We start from the raw sequence: 13890 nt of genomic DNA, 5'->3' as shown, positions 1-13890 counted from the left end.
GTTCTTCTCCATCAGTTTTGCCCCTCAAGTGGTGTAAAGAAGGCAGAAATCAGGAGTAAGTCAGTCCCTCAGAATTGCCCTGTCCTGGGTAGAAGAGATGGCAGGCTGTGTGGTTGTAGTGAGGCAATGTGCAAGGCCTTTGACATCTTACGCACAGGTGAGAGCCTTTTCTTGGGGAAAAAGGAGTTGCTTGTTGTAAGCTGGTTGTAATATATAATAAGGGGTTATAATTGTTAAAGTTATTAAGGCCCATGCTCACCAAAAAGCCCTGTAGGAAGGCACAGCTGCAGGCTGGACAGTTGGAGGTCACTTGGAGGATGAGATATGGCTCATGGACAGCACACTGCAGCTGAGCCAGCCAGTGGGTGCTCTTCTCTTATGTTTTGGTTTTTCTGGTTGAGATTAAAGGTATAAAAGGGCAGTAACTTCTACACTGGGGGGTCCGTGCCTTTGTTCCCCATTGCTACAGCTTGTGGTGTGAATATGATCCTGTGAAGGTAAGGGCACTTACTCTTTGTCAGTTCTTTTTATCACTAGGTTTATTCTTGGCCAAGCCTGAAACTTCTGGAGTTGTCTTTAAGACAGCGCTAATCCTCTGGCAGCTGCCGAGTCAGGGAATTGCAGGAGAAGCACAAAAGTGCCTTTGCACTTTTCCTTGTTGGATGGGCCCTGTGTCACACAGATCCCACCTGCTTCCCCAAGCCAGCACACAGCGTGCTCCAGCAAGCCCACTGGAGGGTTTCTGTGTTATTTGCACTGCCCATTGCGCCTCTCCTTTCCTCTCCGATGCATCGCACATTGCCAGCTGGTATTTGTAACATGTTCCATAGAATTCTAAAATGAAGCTTCTTTGGAGGAGGTCAGCGTGCTGTGCGGGACACATCCTGTGTGTGGGCTGCATCTGACAGATTCCTGTCGCTGTTCTCCAACAGGCTTGTCAGAAACGACAGCACCTGCCCGTGGACTGCCCTAACACAGCAATACCAGCCAAAGAGGGAAGTGTTAATAGTATTGTTTGCCCTTGTGGGCTCGTATTTGTAGTCTCTCTGCAGTAGGAGAGACGCAGTGTAAATATCTGGAGGGATAGTTACGTGTTTTGGAATAATGATAACAGGCACCATTCAGTTCTGAGCAGTCAGTGTACAATTATTGCAATAGGGAACAACACAGAAGGTTGCTTAAGAGTTTTTCAGTTATCAGTGGCTTTCCTACCCACATATAGGTAAAGGGGTGACCTGTCTAAAAGTTTTGTCATTCTGGAAGTAGTGCCAAAGATCAGATCTTCCTGATCCTGGGAAGGTCTGTTCTCGCACTTATGCCTACATGCTAGAGATTTTTCTGTTACATTTCTGCTTTGTGGTGGATGAAATCACTTTTTTCTATCATTGCATAAGGGTGTTTGACTCCTTCTGCCTGTGTTGCAGCCGTTCATGCATTTGACATGTGTTATTAGCACTCTATAGCAGTGCCCTATAGGGGTTCTCAAAACAGCCATTGCTTCACTCTCTCTCTAATCTTGTCTGCATTCCAAGCCACTTAATTTTCCACTGTTAGCCTCCCATTACAAATTATCTGATCTCTTAACTCACAGCCTAATTTTTCTTACTATATTCAGTGGAACTACTGACCACTGAGTTTAGCAGATCCAGGTTGGTGTGGATCCTGTGAGGATTTCCTGGTTGCATGATTTCTGCTTATTTTGTAAGTTTTGCAAGGCTTTTTGGTTCCCTGCTGCCTTGATTTGAAATGTGTGACCTTGAAATCAGTTGATTTGAACATGACTTTTATTTTCATTTGCAGTCCCAAGAGGATTGTACTTGAAGAATTACCTTGTAAATGTGCTGAATTAAGAGCCAGAGACCAGCTGAAACTCCCAGACCAAAGGATATGATCGTTTCTAGTAATCTTGGTGCCTTTCTTTATGTTTTTTTTCCTAAACAATGCCTTTTGCCTTGTATATGATCAGTGACTTTGAAAAACGTAGTTCCTTAGTTACCTGTTACAATTTAAGAAAATACTGTGTCCTCTTCCCACTTATGTGCACACTTTTTTCCTTCCTTTGGTGTTGTAAATTAATCATCTCCTTCCATGGTTATGAGAAAGCATTTAATAGACACCCTTTTATATACTAAGTAAGGGAAAATCTAACAACTTGGTAGTCTGCCTTGGAACTCTCAGTCTGAGTATGGCAAAATTGGCAAATACCAAGTGTAGGCCAACAGCTAAGGAGAAGGAGGGAAGAGAGTTACAGACACTAAATAGAGACAGGATGAGGCAAGAGGAAGGATAGGGGATGCTTGGCAAGAGAGCCCAAATGATACGGGTCAGCTTTACTGCCACTGAATTTGAGTGTTATCCCAGATTTATTGAGGTAGGACGTCCAAAGCCTTCCCAGGGGGAGAGATCTTAGCCCAGAGAGCAGCATGGGATAAGGCTCAGAGCACAGAGGAGGAAAGGAGACACGCAGGGACAAAAGGAGTGAGAAAAGCAGAGTGAGTGAGTAGGGAGGGAGAAAAGCAGAGGGGTTGGGAACAGCCTGGGATAGGACTTTGTAAAGGCAAACTGGGATCTCAACACAAAAACTTGAATTTGACCTGAAAGTAGAGAGGATGGTAACATTTCTGCTCTGTGTTAGGTCTGGATTTGGAATTCTAAGCTTTGTTTTGCCTCTGGAGTCCTCAGTCTTGCTCATTCCCATTAGAGTGGGGATGGACAAGTCAGGTTTTAGTGACAGTGACTTTCCATCCTTGGGCAACTGCACGAGTCATGCCTTTTAGTAAAGGTCACTGGTGGAACTAACAGCAGCTTTTTGGAAGGCAGCACTGATACCTTAGTCATGTTTTCCCCAGCCAAGCACAGGGACTGTGTGGAGAGCTGTGTTTGATGGCACCTGGGGCAGCAGGAGGGCACACAGGTTATTCTGCTGCTTGCATGTCTGCTGGAGAAGGTGGAGGTGTCCTTGTGCCATACTGGTAATGCAACAAAACTGCCGTAAAAGCTCTATTAGAAGATGAAGTGTGATGCCATAAATAAGGTAACTTACTGACTGAAGAAAAACTAATCATGAGATGAACAATTAGCTTATCTTTCACTTTTCTAGATACTTTAAAGAGCTAAAGATTTAGAATTAATCTAGAAGAAGCTGGAGAATTATTCTGAAGCTACTTAAGGCTCCCTGATTGATTTATGATGCACTTCTGGAGGAAGAGACTCTTACTTGAAATTAGCTTAATCCTCACTTTATTATTGTTACTAGTCAAATTAATTGCTGTCTTTGTCAGAGATCATAAACCCTCAACAAATCTGATAATATTTACTTAGGTGTTTTTATTTCTTGAAAGGTGAAGATGTGTGGGGAAAAAAAAGGAATTTTAGTGGCAGTTTGCTAGAATGAGACATCTTAGTAGTATACATGAATCTATAGAACATAATCTGAAATCCTATGCCTTTTGAGGTTTGCGCTTGTTCCACTTGTGTTGTGTCTCTTTTCCCAGTTGTAATTTCAGAAATGTCAGAGTAGCCACAACAGAGCCTTTCTCTTGTTCCCACCTGTACTCTCTGATGTGGAAAATAATGTTAGTACACAGAGATTTTGACTTCCTCTTGAATGCATCTGGATGATTTTATTATGCAGTCCACTGTGCCTGTGATCTGTCTGAGAGCTGCTGGTGATGAGCATTGCCAAGATATTGGACTGGGCTGCTGATAATTTTGTGTACTTCAGAAAACTTGAAAAACTACCTTCACGAGACAACACTCATAAACCACAGCCTCACCACGAAGACATTAGGGTGGCCATGGCTGTACGAAGTATCTTAACCAGGCATCTTCCACCCTTTCACAAATCTTTTCTTTTTGAAGGTATCTGTGGGTGGTCTTCCTTTGTCCAGTTTCTGTAAATTCGGTACATCACTTTCTAGTTATGCGGCTGATTCTTGTGTTTATGTGAATGGCTATTTAAAAAAAAAAGGAAAGATCAGATGTTTGTTGTTTCATTTCAACATAAATCAAACTTTGTACTCACATAGCAATTCTAGTTTAGTCCCAGGAATAGCTTTAGTATTGCTAAGTGTCTGGAGAGTATTGACTACAGAGACATGATTTTAAGCAGGCTATAATAGTTTCTACAGCTGTTAACAGTTCTCAGAAGAAAGGCAGTATTATTCTTCGGTATTTAAAATGTGCATGACTTGCATTGCACAGAAGTCAGATTGGGAGAATGTCAGAATTTTTTTTTTCTGAAATTCTGCCAGGAAAGTCTTCAATAACTGGAGAAATTCTTTTCACTGGTGAAATCAACATGCAGCACATTGTGTTATTATACTTGCTTATAGCTCACCATGAAAGTTGTCTTTGTATGCGTGGATGTACGGCTTGTACTGTTTTGTTTTTATTTATTCTGCATTCTTTATTATAATGTTCTTTCCTTTTTTTCCATACCAGAAAGATTGTTATTGAGCCTTCCACAAAGCTGAAATAATGCTGTGTGTTAAAAAAATGTTAACAATTCGAAGAAGTTATAAAAATTTATAAGTTGACTGAATACTTAGGAAATTTCTGCATATTTTAATATAAATAGGTAATGCAAATGTTTGTTCTTTGCATTTAGAGGTGGGTCTCTGTTTTCTAAAGGTCTTGTATATAAATTTGATTCTTAGAATTACATTAGAACAAAAACAGTATTTTTTTCAGATTGTATAATAGGAAAAATGTATTTGCTGAAAACACAGAACATACATGGTTATCTCTGAATGTCATATAGTCATGAAATTCAACGTAAATAGCATCAGTTATTTGAATGACTTCATTAAGTGCATTAGGGAACTGCCTCTTGCAGTCAGCTGAGTCCTTCCATTCAGTTTTGTGGGTCCTGGGTTAGCCTACAAAGAGATGCTGCAGTTAATGGAGAGAGAAAAGGACATGATTTCTCTAAAGGTAATGTGAAGGTTCAGATTGTGCTGGTACAACTTACACAGAAATTCAGCCCTATGAAATCTAAGAAATCACAGAAAATTGTGCTACTTCAGATTTATTTGGTGTTAGTGATGAGTTTGAGATTTATTCATAGCTAAAATCATAATAACAGGACAAGTGAGTCCAAAAGGAAGAGCAGAAATAGGTAAAAGGGAAGACATGAATGGCAGAATACTGGCAGATGGGCAATGACCTAAATGATGACAATTTTTATGATTAGTCCAAAACTATAACAGTTCAAATGGTATGATCCACTGGAGGTGCTGGCTGGGTAAATGTCTGAAAAGGCAGGCATCAAGCTGGTTTGGGGGGTTTGGAGGAGGGCAGAGTTTTGGATCATTGTACAGCGTAGCAAAGATCTGGTAAGTTTGCCTGGAGGAGAAAGAGTGTTTGATACACAAGTGGCATCTCCACAAGTGATGGTGGTAGGAGCTAGGAGTGGACCTGGAGAGCTGCAGCTCTGCTGAGGTCCCCTGGCCTGCACACTGTGAGCTGTGTGCTTTGCCTGTGCTGCTGGGGTACCTCTTCCAGCTTAGTTCCATCCAAAAGGAGTCTGCTCTGTGCTTGGGGAGTGCACAGCAAGTGGGGCTTTCTGCCTTCAGAAGCACGCTGCTGCTCCAAACCTGAGCACTGATGTGATGGCAGGGGGCAGAGGGAGTACTCACAATGTTCTGTTTCATGTTGCAGGTGCTGGCAGCATGTGGAGCTGAGAGCAGTCAAAGTCCAAAGGACTGGGGCACCAGAGGAGGTCACCAGGAGCTGTCATGCCTTATAAAACCTGCAGGAAAGAGAAAGGGAGAATGATTCATTGGTCGATGCAAGCCTCTGTAGGTAAAGTTGGTGCCTATCTGAAGTCTACTGTGATTTAGTATTTCAGGATGGATTGCCTTCTGGCATATTGTGTGTGAAATTTGACGGGGCTAGAAGCACTTTGTAGCACCAGCTCCATTAAGTGTGCAAAACTAGTGCACAACAGTCCCCGGCTTTTGATTGTGAAGTTTTTTGCAGATCTTTTTCTCAAGACATCCTGGAACACGCTTTGCTGAGCTGGAAGGCTTCCATGGTCATTGACACCAGTCCTATGAAATAACATTGCTGCTAGCTGGCAGTTTACTCTGTAGAAAGATGCTTTTAATTTTCAAAGACTGCTTTCCAAATGGAATCACTATGGTAAATGAACTCTTTAAAGCTTACACTCACAAAACTGAATTCAGTTCAGGAGAATGTTGATTCTTCAGTCTTTTGTGAGTCACTTCCACTGTAACATTCTCTGGAATCATTCATTTTTGAGTGTTTAAGATGACTGATTGGTAATGTGGAGTTCTCATAGATTCAGAGGTATTTCCATGTTCCCTGTCAATGTGCCACTTCATACCATATTCTCACAGAGACTGTTATATAAAAGTACCATTTTACAGAGCGGGGGCACAGAGAGAATAAATGATGGAGAGATAAGTCTGTGTAAGGAAATATGTTGCAGAACTGCTGATCCTGGTTTTCCTCATGTTACAGTATTTAGCCTCTGGACCAGCTCTCTTGTTCTGCAGCACAGGTTCATCCCCTTTGTGCTGCAGCTCTTGGTCACCCCATCCAGCATGGACAGAAAGGCTGCCCAGCATTCAGGTGAGTCTGGAAGCTGATAGGATTCTTGGCTTTAGTGACAGCATTCTGTCAAATAACGTGATGGTTAGCTGAGACAAATGTATTTAGTGCCTGAATGTAGTGTTTCTGTATGCCAGCACTTTGGAAACAAGGAAAGGAAAAATGTTTGGTGATGTTGTTGTCAAGAACCGTTCTTGATACAAGCAGTGGGCACAACACTGCCTTTTAAAGTTTGCTAAAATGATTTGCTGGTAAGACTGTGGCTTGTGAAAGGCGATGAAATGCACCAGCACAACACAGACATCCTTACTAGATCTTATCAGCAGTTGTGAAGACACATTTTGACAACGTTAAGATTTTCCAGGCCTCTTTCAAAATGGCTGTTATGCCTCCCTAAATGTGCCAGTTAACTGTCCAAGAGCAGTTGACCTTAATTCCTTCTGAGCAATATCTCCTTGGAACCTCTCAGATAACTAGAGGCAATCCAGAGAAGTCTCAACGGATCTCTACTGGCCATATTCAATCTGTAAAGTATGTAGGGTTTTTTTTCCATGGGGGAAAGGCTGAAGAGGGCAATAGGTGCAGGATGTGGAAGAAGCAGTGCCCTGACCTTACAGCATTTCTGCATGTTGAGTCAGGGAGTGACATTTAAACAATTCTCACTGCACCCAATATGCAAAACTATGGTGCAGATCAAATTGCTGGCTGTGCTCTGAGAGAGATGAAGAAGAAAAAGATCAAGGCATCTGCCAATAGGTAGCCTCTTTTAGGTTTTAGGTGTTGGGGGAGCTTACCAGCAAGCTAAATGGGTCTTGAGGGCCTCTTTATTTATTTTTTTTTCCTCTTCTTTTTTTTTTTTTTTTTGAGATAATGAATGGCTCCAGACTTTCCATCTTTAGAGCTGGTGGTTTCCATACCACAGTGATTCAGCTAGCATGAACTCTTGACCAAATCCCAGTTCGTTTCCTGGTTTTGTTTTTCTGAAATATTTTACATTTAGCAGAGCCTAAAGGCCCGCCCTACTGTGTGACAGAGTAAGAAGCAGAGCTGTGGTCCTTCTACTGGCTGGCTCTCAAAGGACAGGTCACTGTTCCTCTGAAAGTTTTGCAACTGAAGCAGTTAAAAGGAGTCATGAATTTTGACTGAAATGCAGACTGAATTCTTACATGCTCCTGGCTTTTTGATGCTGTGTTTTTATGTGGGATTTCCTTTGAGGGTTAATAAGATCTGATTTTTATTTGAGAAATATGATCTGCCTGAAATGCTCTAAGTTTAATCAGTATTGCATGGGAAAGTCATGTACATTTGTCTACTGGCAAGATAAATAGATTAGGATTGCCAATGATTTTAGGGGATAGTGGGTTGTTTAAATAGCATGGTGGGCCCTGTTCCTTTGCCTTGCTGGGTGTGTTTTGGTGACTGAATTCTCTGGGGTGCCCTGGTGGTTATCCCTGTTACCTTGTAAGTGGTAGGCTCAGTAAGGACTTAGAATAGCTTGGCTGTGGAGTTTTAAACACAGAGACAGAGAAAACAGACAGGAAAACTATAGCCTGGGAAAGCTACAAATGAAAGACATTATACCCTGAAAATGAAAGCTTTTAAGTGTTAACTGACTTTCAGACTTTCATGCTTTGCAAAATCAGGCATTTCACTGAAGGAAAGCATTCCAGGCTGCTTTTGAGAAACCTGGTGTTTGCCTCAGGTGACAGAGAATATTACTAAATTGGCTTATTGAACAGAATCCTTCAGGATACAGTGCTGTCACTGATGAGAGTGGTATGGCCACAGGTGGGACTTAGTTGTCACCTGAGCCAGCACAGGCAGCTGTTCAAGCAGCGCAGCGTTGTTCCCAGACTAGTGAAGGCATAAATGCTGTGCTCCCTTACAGCCTCACTGCTGCTCCCAGGGAAGGAGCCCGGCCTTGAGTGATTCAAGCTGGTGACCCCAACCTGCTGAAGACCAAATCCCCATCCTGAGGACCCTGGTGAAGCTGTGACCATACCAGCTGCTCCTCTTGGCTCCTGCCAAAGGCCTCTGGCTGCCTGTTTGGCTGTGTGTGAAAGCATCTTTCAGCCAAGAAAGTGTGAATAATCTTGCCCAGCTTCTTGGCATTTCTTGGCATGGAGTTAACCTTGTGACTCTGAAGGAGGTTTCAAAGGACATGCATTAACCCAGGGATCCAGTGCTTCTGGGGGTGAGTGAGGCATGAATGATCAGAGCATGGGTAGGCTGGTTCAGAGGCAGGAAACTGGTAGGAGACAAGACCTCTGCACGAGGATGAGGAGTTACTGCTCCCCCTGAGAGGCAGGGGTGAGAAGGTAAAAAAGTGTGGACCTCCAGATGTGGAACTGGGATGGGGAAGGGAGAAGCCAGGGCCTGGGGTGTGGAAATCTGCCATGAAACTGGAACAGAACCAGGGGTTTCAAAAGATATTGAGAGAGATGACTGGAGGAGGCCTTGAGGTCGATGGCTGAAAGAAGGGCACTGTGCACTTGCAGGACTGCAGTAGTATATATTGATATACTATTTAGTACCCACTTGCCCCTACAAGCAAGAGAGAGATTCCTGTGTGGGTCTGCAGTTTTGAAAGCATCTATTTATTTTGTATACCTCCGTGATTAGGAGGCAAATTTAGGGCTTATATACTTGGGGAAATCCCTGTGAAATAGGTTGGGTGTGAATTTACAGCCTACTTAAGACCCAGAATAAATGCAGTGTAAATTCACACTTCAGCTTACTTCACAGGAGCTCCCCCGCAGAAACAAACCCTCAGAGTCACCTCTGTACCTCAGTCTGGTGCTAAAAGTGTGTGGAAGCTTTTCAAAGTGGGCCTCCAGTTCCATTTTTGTAGCTGGGTTTTTCTGTCTCCTGGGGCTTTTTGCAGATGCTGTAAATCACTGTCGCTTTGCTGGGGTTGGAGAAGCTGGGCCAGTTTACACTGCTCAGGATCTGACCCTTTGCCTCAAGGAACCTTTTATTATCAATTGGCCAGAGGGTATTTTCATTTTTACTGGCTTCATTATTAAGCTTATTCATTCACTCCCACCACTACCGATGTCTTTTTTTTTTTTTTTTTCTTTTTTCTATTTTTCTCTCTGTGAATTTTATGTTGTGTCTTTCCTCCCATGTAATTTCCTAATAGTGAACTAGTGACAGAGTGGGCTGCTGGTATTTAATCTTGTGGCTGGAGAGGTCAGGGTGTTTTTGATACAGACAAATACTCCATTACAGTAAACTCACAGAAAGTTTCCTTTTCAACCTGAAAGGAGAAGGAAATGCACTCTCCACCAATGGGCTTTCAAGAATTACTTCTGTGAGCTGAACTTATACTAAAGGCCAATTGGGTAATGTTCTGTGAGCAAAGGGAAAAAAAAAAGAGGAAGACAGAATTTTTTTTTCTTTTTTTTTTTTTTTTTTTTTTTGGCTGAGATTTGGCTTGAGTCTTGGCTCCTTATCAGATTAGAATCCTGCAGGGAAAATAACAACCCTTTGCTCTGTGAGTTGTTGAAGAAATGGGTATTGCTGATGTCCTGCTGAAAGAGCATGAGGATTTAAACCTTAAAGTTCTCTCTCTGCTTCTGGTGTTTAGGGAAACTTGCTCCTTGGCAGGAAGAACTAAGTAATTAAGCAAATACATGGCACAATACATTGCTGGCTGTACTGTAGGGCAAGACTGAAAAAACTGCCCCTGTCTATGGCAGTTTAATTTAAATTAATTAGACTGCTGCCAGGTATACACAGGAGTCTAATCCTGTAACCCATGGATGGCTGTAGGTACACAGTATTGCAGTGTTCCCTGTGCAAGGAGTGATTTGACATAAAATGTGCTCTCTGCTTCTCAAGGCAGAGGCAAATATAACATCATATTGTCTTACTCTTCATTACTCGGACTTGGCTGAGCTGCCCTTTATTAGAAAGGGCTGAAAGAACAGAAAATGCAAGATAATAAATATTTATGTCCCAAACATGACATACTATCATAAATCATTAATTTTTGAAGACATTAAATTATTCTTTCTGCCTAATTGCTTGATTTGTGGTACCAGTTTGCTTAAATTTGTTTCTGTGGTAACCTGAGTTATTTTATGACTTTTTCTTCTACAGAAAATTTAGTATTGATTTGCTGATTCCCTCTTTAAGTCAAAAAATCCTATTTGCTAAATTAAGAAAGCAATAATTGGAATGAAAACATGCATTACCCTGCGTTGCCCGAGCTGTTTGGTTGTTTACTTTGACACGTGCTGTCAATTACTAGAGCACATATTTTTGTTAAAAAGATATTTTTTCATTTTCCCAACTATTCTGTCATTAAACCTGTATGAAAAAGATTGGCTGAAGTGTAGTTAAAAGTTTTGTTAATTTAAGTGTGGGAGCATGTTATCAGTTGAAAGATGTTATTTGAAAGATAACTTTGAGGTTGAAGCTGTTCTATTACTGGAATGAACACGGCAAGGTCAGATGCAGACCAAGTGAAAAGAAAGTCAATTGATGTGATGTGTTGGCACACATTTCTGGTAGGTGTAAGTCACGACTGTTGCATACACTTGATAGTCTTCTCCCATCGTTCATAGACTGATTTGTATTATTTATGATGTACTTGCTGGGAGGAAGCTCTGTCCTCCTGCTGCTCTTGGTGTGCAGTGCATCTATCCACAGCACATACAGAACTTGGTCCAGACAGCCTGGTTAGCTTTTTAGCCTTGGAAGTAGGATGCTACAGGGAGCTGTAGAGGACAAAGTGCTGTAAGTTGTGTTCTCAAAGCACTTGTATTGCATAATAAGTGTGTTTCAGTTGGTGGCAGTCACTTCAATGTGACTGATCTCTCAAAAGCTGGTTGATGAGGGATATTGTCAGAAGTGTTGGGACCTCAGTGGAGCAGTCAGTTCCTCGCTACCTGATGCTGTGTGCTGACTCAAACAGAAACCCCTTTTCTCTCCAGATGTAGCTGACATAGACATTTGCTCTTCTGCCTCAGCCACAGGGTAGGTAAAAGCCGAGTCAGATCAATATCTCACTGCCATTGCAGTCTCTATGCCAAATGTATGTGTAAAGACATCTCAATGACTCTGGTGAAAATTCCCATGTAAAAAGAATAGTTAGGGTTTTCCAGAGGGAGAACAATCCACAAGTACAGAGATCAGCAAAGTGTTCAGTGAAGAATGATGTATGTCACTAGCAGACTTCACACCTACTAGAAGTTTTTTCAGAGCCTGACTGCTGTATTTCATCTAGCTACCTGCTTTGTGTGTTTAGAATGAAAACGTGTAAGTCCCATTTCCTCCAGGAAATAAAGGGATGTGTTACACCACAGAGCTGGATGTTTCAGAGCCAGTCACACTTGATCCAGTGCCTGGGCCTGTTCCAATGGGCCTTGAGCAGCCCTCTCATGGGCATGGCAGAACCCTCACTGCACAAAGGGCAGCTGCTCTGGGAACACTGGAGCACAAGGTCTGTGCATATTAAATATAAATATCGCAATAAATATTGTGCTTCTGTATGATGTAGGGGATCCCTCGGGTCATTTCTGGCAGTGCAGCTCTTGCTGAGAGAAGCCTGGCAGCCTACCCTGCCTGGTGTGCCCCTGCAGAAGCTTTGAAACCAGCAGGAGAGTCTATCTGCTTTCCCACTGCCAGAGCCTTGTTCTTCCCTGCCACTTCCCCAGAAGTGCAGCTTGGGCCCAAGCAGGCCCTCCCTGGAAGGTTTGTAAGTACTGCAGAAGCCAAGCAAAAGATATAAATCAAAGCTGTGGTGAAAGCATGAGGTTGCAGGTGTTTGTCTGGACAGGAAGTTTCATGCAGGACACCAGGATCATGCAGAAGGAATCTCATGACCTGGTTTCCAGATCCTTGTATCAATTGCTTCATTTCTTTTCTGGCTGAAAACATATCTGAATTGGCAGTGGCCTTCATATTGGGCAGGTGTGTGAAACACATCTACACACAGGCTGTGGCACACTTGAGTTTCATGGGAAACATCTGTTGACTCCTGCAGGAACTGCTGCTTGTGTTACTGTAACTATTACTAGTGCATTTGTATTACTCCTTTCACTGTACCTTTGTAAGGTTATTGTGTTAAGAAGCCACAGTCCAAGTTCCTTTTTCATTTGCCTTGACCACAGGATATATTCAAAAGAAAAGACCATTCTACCTTATCCTTCTTGAGCTTTCTGGAGGCCAGGTCTGTAGTCTAAGAAACATGTATGGGCACTCTTGTGTGTGTCCCTCTTCGCTGAAGGTGGCCAGAGTGATTGATTATGGATTTATGCCTGTCTCGGTGGTGGAGAGAGCCAGGACAATTAGCTAAGCCTAGGCATTAACTCTAGGCTAAAAGGGTATGCTTTTCTTGCTCAGAGCCAAGGAAGTGTGAGTTTGAGTTCCAATTAGCAGCATTTAAATGCAAATGAGCATAAAAAGAGCCTGGAGTGCTGCATGTCTGCAAAGGCATCTGTTGCCCACAGACAGATCGATTTGCTGCAGATGCTTGAGCATACTGCATGTGCCCAGAGCTCCTCTTTGCCATGTCTTCAGTGAGCATCTCTTGCCTGATGAGACACAGAGAGACCTTCTCTGGTGCTGACTCTGCAGGGGCAGTTGTAACTTCTGGCAGGATGTGCAGAGACAACTAGGCTGGACATATCTTAAAGCCTGGTAGAAGGTGCTAGTGGATTCATCTATCAGAAACCTCACTCCTAGTTTTCTTTTGCCGTCAGTATGTCTAGGTCAATTAGAGGCTGGAGAAGAGAGAAGTGTACTGGTGTGAAGGTGTTCTGCACTGAAAGTTTGTTCTCCTTCATGTGGGATACATCAACACCTCTTAGGTCAACCTTGCTTCATTCATCCACTAGGCAAAGCTGGGGCCACCTCAGAGTTAGAGGCCTTTTATGTTGTTAGCATGTTGCAAAAAAGGCATTTGTTAGAATTGTGCATTGGAATAGAATTAAAGCTGTATCTTCACAGTTTCTGGAAGATCTCTCTTTCTCTGAGAAAAAGAGGGCTGCTGTGAGTCTTATTTCATTGTGATCAAGCTATTTTTACTGGGCAGTGTGAAAAATCAGAGAGTCTTAGATGCCATCTCTTGAAGAGAATGAATCTGGGTTCAGTGCAGCTGGGTTTAGAAAGCTGAGGCCTAGCAAAAACTGCAGGGCACAGTTACTATTCCAGTTGTCCTTCTTTATCTTCTTTATATAGATATGTAAAAATGGTCTTAGATTATCTGATTTATCTAGTTCAGGCATGTTTTAGTTTTATGGTTGGCATTCAAATCTAAGACTTCTTCTGGAGGTACTCATAATTATTTCATAATTATGAGAAATC

At 42.4% G+C, this 13890-nt stretch overlaps 1 long non-coding RNA gene across 5 annotated transcripts in view; it reads left to right on the top strand.

Annotated features, from left to right (window-relative positions):
- LOC136364351 (uncharacterized) overlaps window positions 1-13890 on the top strand; it is a 60666-nt gene that overhangs the window by 12495 nt on the left and 34281 nt on the right. For 4 of the 5 annotated variants that reach the window (XR_010744143.1, XR_010744140.1, XR_010744142.1 and 1 more), the window contains 2 exons: window positions 5662-5805; window positions 6487-6597. This is a non-coding gene — a long non-coding RNA (uncharacterized lncRNA). The remainder of the gene's footprint in view (window positions 1-5661; window positions 5806-6486; window positions 6598-13890) is intronic. The other variant, XR_010744144.1, reaches the window with a different exon arrangement.

The sequence above is a fragment of the Sylvia atricapilla genome, chromosome 8 (genome assembly GCF_009819655.1).
Source record: "Sylvia atricapilla isolate bSylAtr1 chromosome 8, bSylAtr1.pri, whole genome shotgun sequence".
NCBI lineage: Eukaryota > Metazoa > Chordata > Aves > Passeriformes > Sylviidae > Sylvia > Sylvia atricapilla.
Note: the sequence above shows the minus strand (reverse complement) of the source record. Positions and strands in the feature narration are given on the sequence as shown.